This window comes from Triturus cristatus, chromosome 7 (genome assembly GCF_964204655.1).
Source record: "Triturus cristatus chromosome 7, aTriCri1.1, whole genome shotgun sequence".
NCBI classification, from domain to species: Eukaryota; Metazoa; Chordata; class Amphibia; order Caudata; family Salamandridae; genus Triturus; species Triturus cristatus.
The window spans coordinates 1,438,649,194-1,438,672,867 of NC_140590.1; positions in this window are offsets into that span (position 1 = coordinate 1,438,649,194).

A 23,674-nucleotide genomic window follows, 5' to 3' on the forward strand; every position below is an offset into this window, starting at 1 on the left:
AGTCAAAATATTACCTATAAAAAAATTACCATTTTTGACCATCTGGAGAAAATTCGACAGGTCACAGGTCATCGTTTTTCATCAGAAAATTGATTTTTTTTGACTGTGGAAAAATTGAATCAAAATGTCATTTGGATTGTGCCGCTTGTTGAATAACTTTTTTTAAAGCCTCAATGTGACCAAAATTGCCATTTTTACAGACATTTTGTCTACTACTCAGAAGCTTCTATTTCAACCAATTTCAGGCATTAAAATGACTCTAAGCACACTTATTTTGGTTCCAAAAGAGATAATTCACATGCAATAGTCATTTACAGTCAAAAAATTAAATATTAAAAAATTACCATTTTTGACCATCTGGAGAAAATTCGACAGGTCACGGATCATCGTTTTTCATCAAAAAATTGATTTTTTGGACTGTATAAAAATTGATTCAAAATGTCATTTGGATTGTGCCTCATGTTGAATAATCACTTTTTAAAGCCTCATTGTGACCAAAATTGACATTTTTACAGACTTTTTCTCCTTCTCAGAGGCTTCTATTTTGACCAATTTCAGTCATTAAAATGACTCTAAACACACTTATTTTAGTTCCAAAAGTGATAATTCACATGGAATAGTCATTTACAGTCAAAAAATTAAATATTAAAAAATTACCATTTTTGACCATCTGGAGAAAATTCGACAGGTCACGGATCATCGTTTTTCATCAGAAAATTGATTTTTTGGACTGTAGAAAAATTGATTCAAAATGTCATTTGGATGTGCCTCATGTTGAATAACTACTTGTTAAAGCCTCAATGTGACCAAAATTGCCATTTTTACAGACTTTTTCTCCTACTCAGAAGCGTCTATTTCGACCAATTTCAGGCATTAAAGTGACTCTAAACACACTTATTTTAGTTCCAAAAGTGATAATTCACATGCAATAGTCATTTACAGTCAAAAAATTAAATATTAAAAAATTACCATTTTTGACCATCTGGAGAAAATTCGACAGGTCACGGATCATCCTTTTTCATCAAAAAATTGATTTTTTGGACTGTTGAAAAATTGATTCAAAATGTCATTTGGATTGTGCCTCATGTTGAATAATGACTTTTTAAAGCCTCATGTGACCAAAATTGACATTTTTACAGACTTTTTCTCCTTCTCAGAGGCTTCTATTTTGACCGATTTCAGTCATTAAAAGGACTCTAAACACACTTATTTTAGTTCCAAAAGTGATAATTCACATGGCATAGTCATTTACAGTCCAAAAATTAAATATTAAAAAATTACCATTTTTGACCATCTGGAGAAATTTCGACAGGTCAGGGGTCATCGTTTTTCATCAGAAAATAGATTTTTTGGAATGTAGAAAAATTGATTCAAAATGTCATTTGGATTGTGCCTCATGTTGAATAACTACTTGTTAAAGCCTCAATGTGACCAAAATTGCCATTTTTACAGACTTATTCTCCTACTCAGAAGCTTCTATTTCGACCAATTTCAGGCATTAAAGTGACTCTAAACACACTTATTTTTGTTCCAAAAGTGATAATTCACATGCAATAGTTATTTACAGTCAAAATATTAAATATTAAAACATTGCTATTTTTGACCATCTGGAGAAAGTTCGACAGGTCACGGGTCATCGTTTTTCATCAGAAAATTGATTTTTTGGACTGTAGAAAAATTGATTCAAAATGTCATTTGGATGTGCCTCATGTTGAATAACTACTTGTTAAAGCCTCAATGTGACCAAAATTGCCATTTTTACAGACTTTTTCTCCTACTCAGAAGCGTCTATTTTGACTAATTTCAGGCATTAAAGTGACTCTAAACACACTTATTTTAGTTCCAAAAGTGATAATTCACATGGCATAGTCATTTACAGTCCAAAAATTAAATATGAAAAAATTACCATTATTGACCATCTGGAGAAATTTCGACAGGTCAGGGGTCATCGTTTTTCATCAGAAAATTGATTTTTTGGAATGTAGAAAAATTGATTCAAAATGTCATTTGGATTGTGCCTCATGTTGAATAACTACTTGTTACAGCCTCAATGTGACCAAAATTGCCATTTTTACAGACTTTTTCTCCTACTCAGAAGCTTCTATTTCGACCAATTTCAGGCATTAAAGTGACTCTAAACACACTTATTTTTGTTCCAAAAGTGATAATTCACATACAATAGTTATTTACAGTCAAAATATTAGATATTAAAAAATTGCTATTTTTGACCATCTGGAGAAAGTTCGACAGGTCACGGGTCATCGTTTTTCATCAGAAAATTGATTTTTTTGACTGTAGAAAAATTGATTCAAAATGTCATTTGGATTGTGCCTCATGTTGAATAATCACTTTTTAAAGCCTCATTGTGACCAAAATTGACATTTTTACAGACTTTTTCTCCTTCTCAGAGGCTTCTATTTTGACCAATTTCAGGCATTAAAATGACTCTAACACACTTATTTCAGTTCCAAAAGTGATAATTCACATGCAATAGTCATTTACAGTCAAAAAACTTAAATATTAAAACATTACCATTTTTGACCATCTTGAGAAAATTCGACAGGTCACGGGTCATCGTTTTTCATCAGAAAATTGATTTTTTTTGGACTGTAGAAAAATTGATTCAAAATGTCATTTGGATGTGCCTCATGTTGAATAACTACTTGTTAAAGCCTCAATGTGACCAAAATTGCCATTTTTACAGACTTTTTCTCCTACTCAGAAGCGTCTATTTCGACCAATTTCAGGCATTAAAGTGACTCTAAACACACTTATTTTAGTTCCAAAAGTGATAATTCACATGCAATAGTCATTTACAGTCAAAAAATTAAATATTAAAACATCACCATTTTTGACCATCTTGAGAAAGTTCGACAGGTCACGGGTCATCGTTTTTCATTAGAAAATTGATTTTTTGGACTGTAGAAAAATTGATTCAAAATGTCATTTGTATTGTGCCTCATGTTGAATAACTTTTTTTAAAGCCTCAATGTGACCAAAATTGCCATTTTTACAGACTTTTTCTACTACTCAGAAGCTTCTATTTCAACCAATTTCAGGCATTAAAATGACTCTAAACACTCTTATTTTGGTTCCAAAAGTGATAATTCACATGCAATAGTCATTTACAGTCAAAAAATAAAATATTAAAAAATTACCATTTTTGACCATCTAGAGAAAATTCGACAGGTCACGGGTCATCGTTTTTCATCAGAAAATTTATTTTATGGACTGTAGAAAAATTGATTCAAAATATCATTTGAATTGTGTCTCTTGTTGAATAACAAGTTTTTACAGCCTCAATGTGACCAAAATTGCCATTTTTACAGACTTTTTCTCCTTCTCAGAGGCTTCTATTTTGACCAATTTCAGGCATTAAAATGACTCTAAACACACTTATTTCAGTTCCAAAAGTGATAATTCACATGCAATAGTCATTTACAGTCAAAAAATTAAATATTAAAACATTACCATTTTTGACCATCTTGAGAAAATTCGACAGGTCACGGGTCATCGTTTTTCATCAGAAAATTGATTTTTTGGACTGTTGAACAATTGATTCAAAATGTCATTTGGATTGTGCCTCATGTTGAATAATGACTTTTTAAAGCCTCATGTGACCAAAATTGACATTTTTACAGACTTTTTCTCCTACTCAGAAGCGTCTATTTCGACCAATTTCAGGCATTAAAGTGACTCTAAACACACCTATTTTAGTTCCAAAAGTGATAATTCACATGCAATAGTCATTTACAGTCAAAATATTAAATATTAAAAAATTACCATTTTTGACCAACTGGAGAAAATTCGACAGGTCACAGGTCATCGTTTTTCATCAGAAAATTGATTTTTTTTGACTGTGGAAAAATTGATTCAAAATGTCATTTGGATTGTGCCGCATGTTGAATAACTTTTTTTAAAGCCTCAATGTGACCAAAATTGCCATTTTTACAGACTTTTTCTACTACTCAGAAGCTTCTATTTCAACAAATTTCAGGCATTAAAATGACTCTAAGCACACTTATTTTGGTTCCAAAAGAGATAATTCACATGCAATAGTCATTTACAGTCAAAAAATTAAATATTAAAAAATTACCATTTTTGACCATCTGGAGAAAATTCGACAGGTCACGGATCATCGTTTTTCATCAAAAAATTGATTTTTTGAACTGTTGAAAAATTGATTCAAAATGTCATTTGGATTGTGCCTCATGTTGAATAATCACTTGTTAAAGCCTCAATGTGACCAAAATTGCCATTTTTACAGACTTTTTCTCCTACTCAGAGGCTTCTATTTCGACTAATTTCAGGCATTAAAGTGACTCTAAACACACTTATTTTTGTTCCAAAAGTGATAATTCACATGCAATAGTCATTTACAGTCAAAAAATTAAATATTACAAAATTACCATTTTTGACCATCTTGAGAATGTTCGACAGGTCACGGGTCATCGTTTTTCATCAGAAAATTGATTTTTTGGAATGTAGAAAAATTGATTCAAAATGTCATTTGGATTGTGCCTCATGTTGAATAACTACTTGTTAAAGCCTCAATGTGACCAAAATTGCCATTTTTACAGACTTTTTCTCCTACTCAGAAGCTTCTATTTCGACCAATTTCAGGCATTAAAGTGACTCTAAACACACTTATTTTTGTTCCAAAAGTGATAATTCACATACAATAGTTATTTACAGTCCAAATATTAGATATTAAAAAATTGCTATTTTTGACCATCTGGAGAAAGTTCGACAGGTCACGGGTCATCGTTTTTCATCAGAAAATTGATTTTTTTGACTGTAGAAAAATTGATTCAAAATGTCATTTGGATTGTGCCTCATGTTGAATAATCACTTTTTAAAGCCTCATTGTGACCAAAATTGACATTTTTACAGACTTTTTCTCCTTCTCAGAGGCTTCTATTTTGACCAATTTCAGGCATTAAAATGACTCTAAACACACTTATTTCAGTTCCAAAAGTGATAATTCACATGGCATAGTCATTTACAGTCCAAAAACTTAAATATTAAAAAATTACCATTTTTGACCATCTGGAGAAATTTCGACAGGTCAGGGGTCATCGTTTTTCATCAGAAAATTGATTTTTTGGAATGTAGAAAAATTGATTCAAAATGTCATTTGGATTGTGCCTCATGTTGAATAACTACTTGTTAAAGCCTCAATGTGACCAAAATTGCCATTTTTACAGACTTTTTCTCCTACTCAGAAGCTTCTATTTCGACCAATTTCAGGCATTAAAGTGACTCTAAACACACTTATTTTTGTTCCAAAAGTGATAATTCACATACAATAGTTATTTACAGTCAAAATATTAGATATTAAAAAATTGCTATTTTTGACCATCTGGAGAAAGTTCGACAGGTCACGGGTCATCGTTTTTCATCAGAAAATTGATTTTTTTGACTGTAGAAAAATTGATTCAAAATGTCACTTGGATTGTGCCTCATGTTGAATAATCACTTTTTAAAGCCTCATTGTGACCAAAATTGACATTTTTACAGACTTTTTCTCCTTCTCAGAGGCTTCTATTTTGACCAATTTCAGGCATTAAAATGACTCTAAACACACTTATTTCAGTTCCAAAACTGATAATTCACATGCAATAGTCATTTACAGTCAAAAAATTAAATATTAAAACATTACCATTTTTGACCATCTTGAGAAAATTCGACAGGTCACGGGGTCATCGTTTTTCATCAGAAAATTGATTTTTTGGACTGTAGAAAAATTGATTCAAAATGTCATTTGAATTGTGCCTCATGTTGAATAATGACTTTTTAAAGCCTCATGTGACCAAAATTGACATTTTTACAGACTTTTTCTCCTACTCAGAAGCGTCTATTTCGACCAATTTCAGGCATTAAAGTGACTATAAACACACCTATTTTAGTTCCAAAAGTGATAATTCACATGCAATAGTCATTTACAGTCAAAATATTACCTATAAAAAAATTACCATTTTTGACCATCTGGAGAAAATTCGACAGGTCACAGGTCATCGTTTTTCATCAGAAAATTGATTTTTTTTGACTGTGGAAAAATTGAATCAAAATGTCATTTGGATTGTGCCGCTTGTTGAATAACTTTTTTTAAAGCCTCAATGTGACCAAAATTGCCATTTTTACAGACATTTTGTCTACTACTCAGAAGCTTCTATTTCAACCAATTTCAGGCATTAAAATGACTCTAAGCACACTTATTTTGGTTCCAAAAGAGATAATTCACATGCAATAGTCATTTACAGTCAAAAAATTAAATATTAAAAAATTACCATTTTTGACCATCTGGAGAAAATTCGACAGGTCACGGATCATCGTTTTTTATCAAAAAATTGATTTTTTGGACTGTATAAAAATTGATTCAAAATGTCATTTGGATTGTGCCTCATGTTGAATAATCACTTTTTAAAGCCTCATTGTGACCAAAATTGACATTTTTACAGACTTTTTCTCGTTCTCAGAGGCTTCTATTTTGACCAATTTCAGTCATTAAAATGACTCTAAACACTCTTATTTTGGTTCCAAAAGTGATAATTCACATGCAATAGTCATTTACAGTCAAAAAATAAAATATTAAAAAATTACCATTTTTGACCATCTGGAGAAAATTCGACAGGTCACGGGTCATCGTTTTTCATCAGAAAATTTATTTTATGGACTGTAGAAAAATTGATTCAAAATATCATTTGAATTGTGCCTCTTGTTGAATAACTAGTTTTTAAAGCCTCAATGTGACCAAAATTGCCATTTTTACAGACTTTTTCTCCTTCTCAGAGGCTTCTATTTTGACCAATTTCAGTCATTAAAATGACTCTAAACACACTTATTTTAGTTCCAAAAGTGATAATTCACATGGAATAGTCATTTACAGTCAAAAAATTAAATATTAAAAAATTACCATTTTTGACCATCTGGAGAAAATTCTACAGGTCACGGATCATCGTTTTTCATCAGAAAATTGATTTTTTGGACTGTAGAAAAATTGATTCAAAATGTCATTTGGATGTGCCTCATGTTGAATAACTACTTGTTAAAGCCTCAATGTGACCAAAATTGCCATTTTTACAGACTTTTTCTCTACTCAGAAGCGTCTATTTCGACCAATTTCAGGCATTAAAGTGACTCTAAACACACTTATTTTTGTTCCAAAAGTGATAATTCACATACAATAGTTATTTACAGTCAAAATATTAGATATTAAAAAATTGCTATTTTTGACCATCTGGAGAAAGTTCGACAGGTCACGGGTCATCGTTTTTCATCAGAAAATTGATTTTTTTGACTGTAGAAAAATTGATTCAAAATGTCATTTGGATTGTGCCTCATGTTGAATAATCACTTTTTAAAGCCTCATTGTGACCAAAATTGACATTTTTACAGACTTTTTCTCCTTCTCAGAGGCTTCTATTTTGACCAATTTCAGGCATTAAAATGACTCTAAGCACACTTATTTCAGTTCCAAAAGTGATAATTCACATGCAATAGTCATTTACAGTCAAAAAACTTAAATATTAAAACATTACCATTTTTGACCATCTTGAGAAAATTCGACAGGTCACGGGTCATCGTTTTTCATCAGAAAATTGATTTTTTTGGACTGTAGAAAAATTGATTCAAAATGTCATTTGGATGTGCCTCATGTTGAATAACTACTTGTTAAAGCCTCAATGTGACCAAAATTGCCATTTTTACAGACTTTTTCTCCTACTCAGAAGCGTCTATTTCGACCAATTTCAGGCATTAAAGTGACTCTAAACACACTTATTTTAGTTCCAAAAGTGATAATTCACATGCAATAGTCATTTACAGTCAAAAAATTAAATATTAAAACATCACCATTTTTGACCATCTTGAGAAAGTTCGACAGGTCACGGGTCATCGTTTTTCATTAGAAAATTGATTTTTTGGACTGTAGAAAAATTGATTCAAAATGTCATTTGTATTGTGCCTCATGTTGAATAACTTTTTTTAAAGCCTCAATGTGACCAAAATTGCCATTTTTACAGACTTTTTCTACTACTCAGAAGCTTCTATTTCAACCAATTTCAGGCATTAAAATGACTCTAAACACTCTTATTTTGGTTCCAAAAGTGATAATTCACATGCAATAGTCATTTACAGTCAAAAAATAAAATATTAAAAAATTACCATTTTTGACCATCTAGAGAAAATTCGACAGGTCACGGGTCATCGTTTTTCATCAGAAAATTTATTTTATGGACTGTAGAAAAATTGATTCAAAATATCATTTGAATTGTGTCTCTTGTTGAATAACAAGTTTTTACAGCCTCAATGTGACCAAAATTGCCATTTTTACAGACTTTTTCTCCTTCTCAGAGGCTTCTATTTTGACCAATTTCAGGCATTAAAATGACTCTAAACACACTTATTTCAGTTCCAAAAGTGATAATTCACATGCAATAGTCATTTACAGTCAAAAAATTAAATATTAAAACATTACCATTTTTGACCATCTTGAGAAAATTCGACAGGTCACGGGTCATCGTTTTTCATCAGAAAATTGATTTTTTGGACTGTTGAACAATTGATTCAAAATGTCATTTGGATTGTGCCTCATGTTGAATAATGACTTTTTAAAGCCTCATGTGACCAAAATTGACATTTTTACAGACTTTTTCTCCTACTCAGAAGCGTCTATTTCGACCAATTTCAGGCATTAAAGTGACTCTAAACACACCTATTTTAGTTCCAAAAGTGATAATTCACATGCAATAGTCATTTACAGTCAAAATATTAAATATTAAAAAATTACCATTTTTGACCATCTGGAGAAAATTCGACAGGTCACGGATCATCGTTTTTCATCAAAAAATTGATTTTTTGAACTGTTGAAAAATTGATTCAAAATGTCATTTGGATTGTGCCTCATGTTGAATAATCACTTGTTAAAGCCTCAATGTGACCAAAATTGCCATTTTTACAGACTTTTTCTCCTACTCAGAGGCTTCTATTTCGACTAATTTCAGGCATTAAAGTGACTCTAAACACACTTATTTTTGTTCCAAAAGTGATAATTCACATGCAATAGTCATTTACAGTCAAAAAATTAAATATTACAAAATTACCATTTTTGACCATCTTGAGAATGTTCGACAGGTCACGGGTCATCGTTTTTCATCAGAAAATTGATTTTTTGGAATGTAGAAAAATTGATTCAAAATGTCATTTGGATTGTGCCTCATGTTGAATAACTACTTGTTAAAGCCTCAATGTGACCAAAATTGCCATTTTTACAGACTTTTTCTCCTACTCAGAAGCTTCTATTTCGACCAATTTCAGGCATTAAAGTGACTCTAAACACACTTATTTTTGTTCCAAAAGTGATAATTCACATACAATAGTTATTTACAGTCCAAATATTAGATATTAAAAAATTGCTATTTTTGACCATCTGGAGAAAGTTCGACAGGTCACGGGTCATCGTTTTTCATCAGAAAATTGATTTTTTTGACTGTAGAAAAATTGATTCAAAATGTCATTTGGATTGTGCCTCATGTTGAATAATCACTTTTTAAAGCCTCATTGTGACCAAAATTGACATTTTTACAGACTTTTTCTCCTTCTCAGAGGCTTCTATTTTGACCAATTTCAGGCATTAAAATGACTCTAAACACACTTATTTCAGTTCCAAAAGTGATAATTCACATGGCATAGTCATTTACAGTCCAAAAACTTAAATATTAAAAAATTACCATTTTTGACCATCTGGAGAAATTTCGACAGGTCAGGGGTCATCGTTTTTCATCAGAAAATTGATTTTTTGGAATGTAGAAAAATTGATTCAAAATGTCATTTGGATTGTGCCTCATGTTGAATAACTACTTGTTAAAGCCTCAATGTGACCAAAATTGCCATTTTTACAGACTTTTTCTCCTACTCAGAAGCTTCTATTTCGACCAATTTCAGGCATTAAAGTGACTCTAAACACACTTATTTTTGTTCCAAAAGTGATAATTCACATACAATAGTTATTTACAGTCAAAATATTAGATATTAAAAAATTGCTATTTTTGACCATCTGGAGAAAGTTCGACAGGTCACGGGTCATCGTTTTTCATCAGAAAATTGATTTTTTTGACTGTAGAAAAATTGATTCAAAATGTCACTTGGATTGTGCCTCATGTTGAATAATCACTTTTTAAAGCCTCATTGTGACCAAAATTGACATTTTTACAGACTTTTTCTCCTTCTCAGAGGCTTCTATTTTGACCAATTTCAGGCATTAAAATGACTCTAAACACACTTATTTCAGTTCCAAAACTGATAATTCACATGCAATAGTCATTTACAGTCAAAAAATTAAATATTAAAACATTACCATTTTTGACCATCTTGAGAAAATTCGACAGGTCACGGGGTCATCGTTTTTCATCAGAAAATTGATTTTTTGGACTGTAGAAAAATTGATTCAAAATGTCATTTGAATTGTGCCTCATGTTGAATAATGACTTTTTAAAGCCTCATGTGACCAAAATTGACATTTTTACAGACTTTTTCTCCTACTCAGAAGCGTCTATTTCGACCAATTTCAGGCATTAAAGTGACTATAAACACACCTATTTTAGTTCCAAAAGTGATAATTCACATGCAATAGTCATTTACAGTCAAAATATTACCTATAAAAAAATTACCATTTTTGACCATCTGGAGAAAATTCGACAGGTCACAGGTCATCGTTTTTCATCAGAAAATTGATTTTTTTTGACTGTGGAAAAATTGAATCAAAATGTCATTTGGATTGTGCCGCTTGTTGAATAACTTTTTTTAAAGCCTCAATGTGACCAAAATTGCCATTTTTACAGACATTTTGTCTACTACTCAGAAGCTTCTATTTCAACCAATTTCAGGCATTAAAATGACTCTAAGCACACTTATTTTGGTTCCAAAAGAGATAATTCACATGCAATAGTCATTTACAGTCAAAAAATTAAATATTAAAAAATTACCATTTTTGACCATCTGGAGAAAATTCGACAGGTCACGGATCATCGTTTTTTATCAAAAAATTGATTTTTTGGACTGTATAAAAATTGATTCAAAATGTCATTTGGATTGTGCCTCATGTTGAATAATCACTTTTTAAAGCCTCATTGTGACCAAAATTGACATTTTTACAGACTTTTTCTCGTTCTCAGAGGCTTCTATTTTGACCAATTTCAGTCATTAAAATGACTCTAAACACTCTTATTTTGGTTCCAAAAGTGATAATTCACATGCAATAGTCATTTACAGTCAAAAAATAAAATATTAAAAAATTACCATTTTTGACCATCTGGAGAAAATTCGACAGGTCACGGGTCATCGTTTTTCATCAGAAAATTTATTTTATGGACTGTAGAAAAATTGATTCAAAATATCATTTGAATTGTGCCTCTTGTTGAATAACTAGTTTTTAAAGCCTCATTGTGACCAAAATTGCCATTTTTACAGACTTTTTCTCCTTCTCAGAGGCTTCTATTTTGACCAATTTCAGTCATTAAAATGACTCTAAACACACTTATTTTAGTTCCAAAAGTGATAATTCACATGGAATAGTCATTTACAGTCAAAAAATTAAATATTAAAAAATTACCATTTTTGACCATCTGGAGAAAATTCTACAGGTCACGGATCATCGTTTTTCATCAGAAAATTGATTTTTTGGACTGTAGAAAAATTGATTCAAAATGTCATTTGGATGTGCCTCATGTTGAATAACTACTTGTTAAAGCCTCAATGTGACCAAAATTGCCATTTTTACAGACTTTTTCTCTACTCAGAAGCGTCTATTTCGACCAATTTCAGGCATTAAAGTGACTCTAAACACACTTATTTTAGTTCCAAAAGTGATAATTCACATGCAATAGTCATTTACAGTCAAAAAATTAAATATTAAAAAATTACCATTTTTGACCATCTGGAGAAAATTCGACAGGTCACGGATCATCCTTTTTCATCAAAAAATTGATTTTTTGGACTGTTGAAAAATTGATTCAAAATGTCATTTGGATTGTGCCTCATGTTGAATAATGACTTTTTAAAGCCTCATGTGACCAAAATTGACATTTTTACAGACTTTTTCTCCTTCTCAGAGGCTTCTATTTTGACCGATTTCAGTCATTAAAAGGACTCTAAACACACTTATTTTAGTTCCAAAAGTGATAATTCACATGGCATAGTCATTTACAGTCCAAAAATTAAATATTAAAAAATTACCATTTTTGACCATCTGGAGAAATTTCGACAGGTCAGGGGTCATCGTTTTTCATCAGAAAATAGATTTTTTGGAATGTAGAAAAATTGATTCAAAATGTCATTTGGATTGTGCCTCATGTTGAATAACTACTTGTTAAAGCCTCAATGTGACCAAAATTGCCATTTTTACAGACTTATTCTCCTACTCAGAAGCTTCTATTTCGACCAATTTCAGGCATTAAAGTGACTCTAAACACACTTATTTTTGTTCCAAAAGTGATAATTCACATGCAATAGTTATTTACAGTCAAAATATTAAATATTAAAACATTGCTATTTTTGACCATCTGGAGAAAGTTCGAAAGGTCACGGGTCATCGTTTTTCATCAGAAAATTGATTTTTTGGACTGTAGAAAAATTGATTCAAAATGTCATTTGGATGTGCCTCATGTTGAATAACTACTTGTTAAAGCCTCAATGTGACCAAAATTGCCATTTCTACAGACTTTTTCTCCTACTCAGAAGCGTCTATTTCGACTAATTTCAGGCATTAAAGTGACTCTAAACACACTTATTTTAGTTCCAAAAGTGATAATTCACATGCAATAGTCATTTACAGTCAAAAAATTAAATATTACAAAATTACCATTTTTGACCATCTGGAGAAAATTCGACAGGTCACGGATCATCGTTTTTCATCAGAAAATTGATTTTTTGGACTGTAGAAAAATTGATTCAATATGTCATTTGGATGTGCCTCATGTTGAATAACTACTTGTTAAAGCCTCAATGTGACCAAAATTGCCATTTTTACAGACTTTTTCTCCTACTCAGAAGCGTCTATTTAGACCAATTTCAGGCATTAAAGTCACTCTAAACACACTTATTTTAGTTCCAAAAGTGATAATTCACATGCAATAGTCATTTACAGTCAAAAAATTAAATATTAAATAATTACCATTTTTGACCATCTTGAGAAAGTTCGACAGGTCACGGGTCATCGTTTTTCATAAGAAAAATTATTTTATGGACTGTAGAAAAATTGATTCAAAATGTCATTTGGATTGTGCCTCATGTTGAATGACTACTTGTTAAAGCCTGAATGTGACCAAAATTGCCATTTTTACAGACTTTTTCTCCTACTCAGAAGCGTCTATTTCGACCACTTTCAGGCATTAAAGTGACTCTAAACACACTTATTTTAGTTCCAAAAGTGATAATTCACATGGCATAGTCATTTACAGTCCAAAAATTAAATATTAAAAAATTACCATTTTTGACCATCTGGAGAAATTTCGACAGGTCACGGGTCATCGTTTTTCATCAGAAAATTGATTTTTTTGACTGTAGAAAAATTGATTCAAAATGTCATTTGGATTGTGCCTCATGTTGAATAATCACTTTTTAAAGCCTCATTGTGACCAAAATTGACATTTTTACAGACTTTTTCTCCTTCTCAGAGGCTTCTATTTTGACCAATTTCAGGCATTAAAATGACTCTAAACACACTTATTTCAGTTCCAAAAGTGATAATTGACATGCAATAGTCATTTACAGTCAAAAAATTTAATATTAAAACATTACCATTTTTGACCATCTTGAGAAAATTCGACAGGTCACGGGTCATCGTTTTTCATCAGAAAATTGATTTTTTGGACTGTAGAAAAATTGATTCAAAATGTCATTTGGATGTACCTCATGTTGAATAACTACTTATTAAAGCCTCAATGTGACCAAAATTGCCATTTTTACAGACTTTTTCTACTACTCAGAAGCTTCTATTTCAACCAATTTCAGGCATTAAATTGACTCTAAACACACTTATTTTGGTTCCAAAAGTGATAATTCACATGCAATAGTCATTTACAGTCAAAAAATTAAATATTAAAACATTACCATTTTTGACCATCTTGAGAAAATTCTACAGGTCACGGGTCATCGTTTTTCATCAGAAAATTGATTTTTTGGACTGTTGAAAAATTGATTCAAAATGTCATTTGGATTGTGCCTCATGTTGAATAACTACTTGTTAAAGCCTCAATGTGACCAAAATTGCCATTTTTACAGACTTTTTCTCTACTCAGAAGCGTCTATTTCGACCAATTTCAGGCATTAAAGTGACTCTAAACACACTTATTTTAGTTCCAAAAGTGATAATTCACATGCAATAGTCATTTACAGTCAAAAAATTAAATATTAAAAAATTACCATTTTTGACCATCTGGAGAAAATTCGACAGGTCACGGATCATCCTTTTTCATCAAAAAATTGATTTTTTGGACTGTTGAAAAATTGATTCAAAATGTCATTTGGATTGTGCCTCATGTTGAATAATGACTTTTTAAAGCCTCATGTGACCAAAATTGACATTTTTACAGACTTTTTCTCCTTCTCAGAGGCTTCTATTTTGACCGATTTCAGTCATTAAAAGGACTCTAAACACACTTATTTTAGTTCCAAAAGTGATAATTCACATGGCATAGTCATTTACAGTCCAAAAATTAAATATTAAAAAATTACCATTTTTGACCATCTGGAGAAATTTCGACAGGTCAGGGGTCATCGTTTTTCATCAGAAAATAGATTTTTTGGAATGTAGAAAAATTGATTCAAAATGTCATTTGGATTGTGCCTCATGTTGAATAACTACTTGTTAAAGCCTCAATGTGACCAAAATTGCCATTTTTACAGACTTATTCTCCTACTCAGAAGCTTCTATTTCGACCAATTTCAGGCATTAAAGTGACTCTAAACACACTTATTTTTGTTCCAAAAGTGATAATTCACATGCAATAGTTATTTACAGTCAAAATATTAAATATTAAAACATTGCTATTTTTGACCATCTGGAGAAAGTTCGACAGGTCACGGGTCATCGTTTTTCATCAGAAAATTGATTTTTTGGACTGTAGAAAAATTGATTCAAAATGTCATTTGGATGTGCCTCATGTTGAATAACTACTTGTTAAAGCCTCAATGTGACCAAAATTGCCATTTCTACAGACTTTTTCTCCTACTCAGAAGCGTCTTCTTCGACTAATTTCAGGCATTAAAGTGACTCTAAACACACTTATTTTAGTTCCAAAAGTGATAATTCACATGCAATAGTCATTTACAGTCAAAAAATTAAATATTACAAAATTACCATTTTTGACCATCTGGAGAAAATTCGACAGGTCACGGATCATCGTTTTTCATCAGAAAATTGATTTTTTGGACTGTAGAAAAATTGATTCAATATGTCATTTGGATGTGCCTCATGTTGAATAACTACTTGTTAAAGCCTCAATGTGACCAAAATTGCCATTTTTACAGACTTTTTCTCCTACTCAGAAGCGTCTATTTAGACCAATTTCAGGCATTAAAGTGACTCTAAACACACTTATTTTAGTTCCAAAAGTGATAATTCACATGCAATAGTCATTTACAGTCAAAAAATTAAATATTAAATAATTACCATTTTTGACCATCTTGAGAAAGTTCGACAGGTCACGGGTCATCGTTTTTCATAAGAAAAATTATTTTATGGACTGTAGAAAAATTGATTCAAAATGTCATTTGGATTGTGCCTCATGTTGAATAACTACTTGTTAAAGCCTGAATGTGACCAAAATTGCCATTTTTACAGACTTTTTCTCCTACTCAGAAGCGTCTATTTCGACCACTTTCAGGCATTAAAGTGACTCTAAACACACTTATTTTAGTTCCAAAAGTGATAATTCACATGGCATAGTCATTTACAGTCCAAAAATTAAATATTAAAAAATTACCATTTTTGACCATCTGGAGAAATTTCGACAGGTCACGGGTCATCGTTTTTCATCAGAAAATAGATTTGTTGGAATGTAGAAAAATTGATTCAAAATGTCATTTGGATTGTGCCTCATGTTGAATAACTACTTGTTAAAGCCTCAATGTGACCAAAATTGCCATTTTTACAGACTTTTTCTCCTACTCAGAAGCTTCTATTTCGACCAATTTCAGGCATTAAAGTGACTCTAAACACACTTATTTTTGTTCCAAAAGTGATAATTCACATGCAATATTTATTTACAGTCAAAATATTAAATATTAAAAAATTGCTATTTTTGACCATCTGGAGAAAGTTCGACAGGTCACGGGTCATCGTTTTTCATCAGAAAATTGATTTTTTTGACTGTAGAAAAATTGATTCAAAATGTCATTTGGATTGTGCCTCATGTTGAATAATCACTTTTTAAAGCCTCATTGTGACCAAAATTGACATTTTTACAGACTTTTTCTCCTTCTCAGAGGCTTCTATTTTGACCAATTTCAGGCATTAAAATGACTCTAAACACACTTATTTCAGTTCCAAAAGTGATAATTGACATGCAATAGTCATTTACAGTCAAAAAATTTAATATTAAAACATTACCATTTTTGACCATCTTGAGAAAATTCGACAGGTCACGGGTCATCGTTTTTCATCAGAAAATTGATTTTTTGGACTGTAGAAAAATTGATTCAAAATGTCATTTGGATGTACCTCATGTTGAATAACTACTTGTTAAAGCCTGAATGTGACCAAAATTGCCATTTTTACAGACTTTTTCTACTACTCAGAAGCTTCTATTTCAACCAATTTCAGGCATTAAATTGACTCTAAACACACTTATTTTGGTTCCAAAAGTGATAATTCACATGCAATAGTCATTTACAGTCAAAAAATTAAATATTAAAACATTACCATTTTTGACCATCTTGAGAAAATTCTACAGGTCACGGGTCATCGTTTTTCATCCGAAAATTGATTTTTTGGACTGTAGAAAAATTGATTCAAAATGTCATTTGGATGTGCCTCATGTTGAATAACTACTTGTTAAAGCCTCAATGTGACCAAAATTGCCATTTTTACAGACTTTTTCTCCTACTCAGAAGCGTCTATTTCGACCAATTTCAGGCATTAAAGTGACTCTAAACACACTTATTTTAGTTCCAAAAGTGATAATTCACATGCAATAGTCATTTACAGTCAAAAAATTAAATATTAAAAAATTACTATTTTTGACCATCGGGAGAAAATTCGACAGGTCACGGATCATCGTTTTTCATCAAAAAATGGATTTTTTGAACTGTTGAAAAATTGATTCAAAATGTCATTTGGATTGTGCCTCATGTTGAATAATCACTTTTTAAAGCCTCATTGTGACCAAAATTGACATTTTTACAGACTTTTTCTCCTTCTCAGAGGCTTCTATTTTGACCAATTTCAGGCATTAAAATGACTCTAAACACACTTATTTCAGTTCGAAAAGTGATAATTCACATGCAATAGTCATTTACAGTCAAAAAATTAAATATTAAAACATTACCATTTTTGACCATCTTGAGAAAATTCGACAGGTCACGGGTCATCATTTTTCATCAGAAAATTGATTTTTTGGACTGTAGAAAAATTGATTCAAAATGTCATTTGGATGTGCCTCATGTTGAATAACTACTTGTTAAAGCCTCAATGTGACCAAAATTGCCATTTTTACAGACTTTTTCTACTACTCAGAAGCTTCTATTTCAACCAATTTCAGGCATTAAAATGACTCTAAACACTCTTATTTTGGTTCCAAAAGTGATAATTCACATGCATAGTCATTTACAGTCAAAAAATAAAATATTAAAAAATTACCATTTTTGACCATCTGGAGAAAATTCGACAGGTCACGGGTCATCGTTTTTCATCAGAAAATTGATTTTTTGGACTGTTGAACAATTGATTCAAAATGTCATTTGGATTGTGCCTCATGTTGAATAATGACTTTTTAAAGCCTCATGTGACCAAAATTGACATTTTTACAGACTTTTTCTCCTACTCAGAAGCGTCTATTTCGACCAATTTCAGGCATTAAAGTGACTCTAAACACACCTATTTTAGTTCCAAAAGTGATAATTCACATGCAATAGTCATTTACAGTCAAAAAATTAAATATTAAAACATTACCATTTTTGACCATCTTGAGAAAATTCGACAGGTCACGGGTCATCGTTTTTCATCAGAAAATTGATTTTTTGGACTGTTGAACAATTGATTCAAAATGTCATTTGGATTGTGCCTCATGTTGAATAATGACTTTTTAAAGCCTCATGTGACCAAAATTGACATTTTTACAGACTTTTTCTCCTACTCAGAAGCGTCTATTTCGACCAATTTCAGGCATTAAAGTGACTCTAAACACACCTATTTTAGTTCCAAAAGTGATAATTCACATGCAATAGTCATTTACAGTCAAAATATTAAATATTAAAAAATTACCATTTTTGACCAACTGGAGAAAATTCGACAGGTCACAGGTCATCGTTTTTCATCAGAAAATTGATTTTTTTTGACTGTGGAAAAATTGATTCAAAATGTCATTTGGATTGTGCCGCATGTTGAATAACTTTTTTTAAAGCCTCAATGTGACCAAAATTGCCATTTTTACAGACTTTTTCTACTACTCAGAAGCTTCTATTTCAACCAATTTCAGGCATTAAAATGACTCTAAGCACACTTATTTTGGTTCCAAAAGAGATAATTCACATGCAATAGTCATTTACAGTCAAAAAATTAAATATTAAAAAATTACCATTTTTGACCATCTGGAGAAAATTCGACAGGTCACGGATCATTGTTTTTCATCAAAAAATTGATTTTTTGAACTGTTGAAAAATTGATTCAAAATGTCATTTGGATTGTGCCTCATGTTGAATAATCACTTGTTAAAGCCTCAATGTGACCAAAATTGCCATTTTTACAGACTTTTTCTCCTACTCAGAGGCTTCTATTTCGACTAATTTCAGGCATTAAAGTGACTCTAAACACACTTATTTTTGTTCCAAAAGTGATAATTCACATGCAATAGTCATTTACAGTCAAAAAATTAAATATTACAAAATTACCATTTTTGACCATCTTGAGAATGTTCAACAGGTCACGGGTCATCGTTTTTCATCAGAAAATTGATTTTTTGGAATGTAGAAAAATTGATTCAAAATGTCATTTGGATTGTGCCTCATGTTGAATAACTACTTGTTAAAGCCTCAATGTGACCAAAATTGCCATTTTTACAGACTTTTTCTCCTACTCAGAAGCTTCTATTTTGACCAATTTCAGGCATTAAAGTGACTCTAAACACACTTATTTTTGTTCCAAAAGTGATAATTCACATACAATAGTTATTTACAGTCCAAATATTAGATATTAAAAAATTGCTATTTTTGACCATCTGGAGAAAGTTCGACAGGTCACGGGTCATCGTTTTTCATCAGAAAATTGATTTTTTTGACTGTAGAAAAATTGATTCAAAATGTCATTTGGATTGTGCCTCATGTTGAATAATCACTTTTTAAAGCCTCATTGTGACCAAAATTGACATTTTTACAGACTTTTTCTCCTTCTCAGAGGCTTCTATTTTGACCAATTTCAGGCATTAAAATGACTCTAAACACACTTATTTCAGTTCCAAAAGTGATAATTCACATGGCATAGTCATTTACAGTCCAAAAACTTAAATATTAAAAAATTACCATTTTTGACCATCTGGAGAAATTTCGACAGGTCAGGGGTCATCGTTTTTCATCAGAAAATTGATTTTTTGGAATGTAGAAAAATTGATTCAAAATGTCATTTGGATTGTGCCTCATGTTGAATAACTACTTGTTAAAGCCTCAATGTGACCAAAATTGCCATTTTTACAGACTTTTTCTCCTACTCAGAAGCTTCTATTTCGACCAATTTCAGGCATTAAAGTGACTCTAAACACACTTATTTTTGTTCCAAAAGTGATAATTCACATACAATAGTTATTTACAGTCAAAATATTAGATATTAAAAAATTGCTATTTTTGACCATCTGGAGAAAGTTCGACAGGTCACGGGTCATCGTTTTTCATCAGAAAATTGATTTTTTTGACTGTAGAAAAATTGATTCAAAATTTCACTTGGATTGTGCCTCATGTTGAATAATCACTTTTTAAAGCCTCATTGTGACCAAAATTGACATTTTTACAGACTTTTTCTCCTTCTCAGAGGCTTCTATTTTGACCAATTTCAGGCATTAAAATGACTCTAAACACACTTATTTCAGTTCCAAAACTGATAATTCACATGCAATAGTCATTTACAGTCAAAAAATTAAATATTAAAACATTACCATTTTTGACCATCTTGAGAAAATTCGACAGGTCACGGGTCATCGTTTTTCATCAGAAAATTGATTTTTTGGACTGTAGAAAAATTGATTCAAAATGTCATTTGGATTGTGCCTCATGTTGAATAATGACTTTTTAAAGCCTCATGTGACCAAAATTGACATTTTTACAGACTTTTTCTCCTACTCAGAAGCGTCTATTTCGACCAATTTCAGGCATTAAAGTGACTCTAAACACACCTATTTTAGTTCCAAAAGTGATAATTCACATGCAATAGTCATTTCTAGTCAAAATATTACCTATAAAAAAATTACCATTTTTGACCATCTGGAGAAAATTCGACAGGTCACAGGTCATCGTTTTTCATCAGAAAATTGATTTTTTTTGACTGTGGAAAAATTGAATCAAAATGTCATTTGGATTGTGCCGCTTGTTGAATAACTTTTTTTAAAGCCTCAATGTGACCAAAATTGCCATTTTTACAGACATTTTGTCTACTACTCAGAAGCTTCTATTTCAACCAATTTCAGGCATTAAAATGACTCTAAGCACACTTATTTTGGTTCCAAAAGAGATAATTCACATGCAATAGTCATTTACAGTCAAAAAATTAAATATTAAAAAATTACCATTTTTGACCATCTGGAGAAAATTCGACAGGTCACGGATCATCGTTTTTTATCAAAAAATTGATTTTTTGGACTGTATAAAAATTGATTCAAAATGTCATTTGGATTGTGCCTCATGTTGAATAATCACTTTTTAAAGCCTCATTGTGACCAAAATTGACATTTTTACAGACTTTTTCTCCTTCTCAGAGGCTTCTATTTTGACCAATTTCAGTCATTAAAATGACTCTAAACACTCTTATTTTGGTTCCAAAAGTGATAATTCACATGCAATAGTCATTTACAGTCAAAAAATAAAATATTAAAAAATTACCATTTTTGACCATCTGGAGAAAATTCGACAGGTCACGGGTCATCGCTTTTCATCAGAAAATTTATTTTATGGACTGTAGAAAAATTGATTCAAAATATCATTTGAATTGTGCCTCTTGTTGAATAACTAGTTTTTAAAGCCTCAATGTGACCAAAATTGCCATTTTTACAGACTTTTTCTCCTTCTCAGAGGCTTCTATTTTGACCAATTTCAGTCATTAAAATGACTCTAAACACACTTATTTTAGTTCCAAAAGTGATAATTCACATGGAATAGTCATTTACAGTCAAAAAATTAAATATAAAAAAATTACCATTTTTGACCATCTGGAGAAAATTCGACAGGTCACGGATCATCGTTTTTCATCAGAAAATTGATTTTTTGGACTGTAGAAAAATTGATTCAAAATGTCATTTGGATGTGCCTCATGTTGAATAACTACTTGTTAAAGCCTCAATGTGACCAAAATTGCCATTTTTACAGACTTTTTCTCCTACTCAGAAGCGTCTATTTCGACCAATTTCAGGCATTAAAGTGACTCTAAACACACTTATTTTAGTTCCAAAAGTGATAATTCACATGCAATAGTCATTCACAGTCAAAAAATTAAATATTAAAAAATTACCATTTTTGACCATCTGGAGAAAATTCGACAGGTCACGGATCATCCTTTTTCATCAAAAAATTGATTTTTTGGACTGTTGAAAAATTGATTCAAAATGTCATTTAGATTGTGCCTCATGTTGAATAATGACTTTTTAAAGCCTCATGTGACCAAAATTGACATTTTTACAGACTTTTTCTCCTTCTCAGAGGCTTCTATTTTGACCGATTTCAGTCATTAAAAGGACTCTAAACACACTTATTTTAGTTCCAAAAGTGATAATTCACATGGCATAGTCATTTACAGTCCAAAAATTAAATATTAAAAAATTACCATTTTTGACCATCTGGGGAAATTTCGACAGGTCAGGGGTCATCGTTTTTCATCAGAAAATAGATTTTTTGGAATGTAGAAAAATTGATTCAAAATGTCATTTGGATTGTGCCTCATGTTGAATAACTACTTGTTAAAGCCTCAATGTGACCAAAATTGCCATTTTTACAGACTTATTCTCCTACTCAGAAGCTTCTATTTCGACCAATTTCAGGCATTAAAGTGACTCTAAACACACTTATTTTTGTTCCAAAAGTGATAATTCACATGCAATAGTTATTTACAGTCAAAATATTAAATATTAAAACATTGCTATTTTTGACCATCTGGAGAAAGTTCGACAGGTCACGGGTCATCGTTTTTCATCAGAAAATTGATTTTTTGGACTGTAGAAAAATTGATTCAAAATGTCATTTGGATGTGCCTCATGTTGAATAACTACTTGTTAAAGCCTCAATGTGACCAAAATTGCCATTTTTACAGACTTTTTCTCCTACTCAGAAGCGTCTATTTCGACTAATTTCAGGCATTAAAGTGACTCTAAACACACTTATTTTAGTTCCAAAAGTGATAATTCACATGCAATAGTCATTTACAGTCAAAAAATTAAATATTACAAAATTACCATTTTTGACCATCTGGAGAAAATTCGACAGGTCACGGATCATCGTTTTTCATCAGAAAATTGATTTTTTGGACTGTAGAAAAATTGATTCAATATGTCATTTGGATGTGCCTCATGTTGAATAACTACTTGTTAAAGCCTCAATGTGACCAAAATTGCCATTTTTACAGACTTTTTCTCCTACTCAGAAGCGTCTATTTAGACCAATTTCAGGCATTAAAGTGACTCTAAACACACTTATTTTAGTTCCAAAAGTGATAATTCACATGCAATAGTCATTTACAGTCAAAAAATTAAATATTAAATAATTACCATTTTTGACCATCTTGAGAAAGTTCGAAAGGTCACGGGTCATCGTTTTTCATAAGAAAAATTATTTTATGGACGGTAGAAAAATTGATTCAAAATGTCATTTGGATTGTGCCTCATGTTGAATAACTACTTGTTAAAGCCTGAATGTGACCAAAATTGCCATTTTTACAGACTTTTTCTCCTACTCAGAAGCGTCTATTTCGACCACTTTCAGGCATTAAAGTGACTCTAAACACACTTATTTTAGTTCCAAAAGTGATAATTCACATGGCATAGTCATTTACAGTCCAAAAATTAAATATTAAAAAATTACCATTTTTGACCATCTGGAGAAATTTCGACAGGTCACGGGTCATCGTTTTTCATCAGAAAATAGATTTTTTTGGAATGTAGAAAAATTGATTCAAAATGTCATTTGGATTGTGCCTCATGTTGAATAACTACTTGTTAAAGCCTCAATGTGACCAAAATTGCCATTTTTACAGACTTTTTCTCCTACT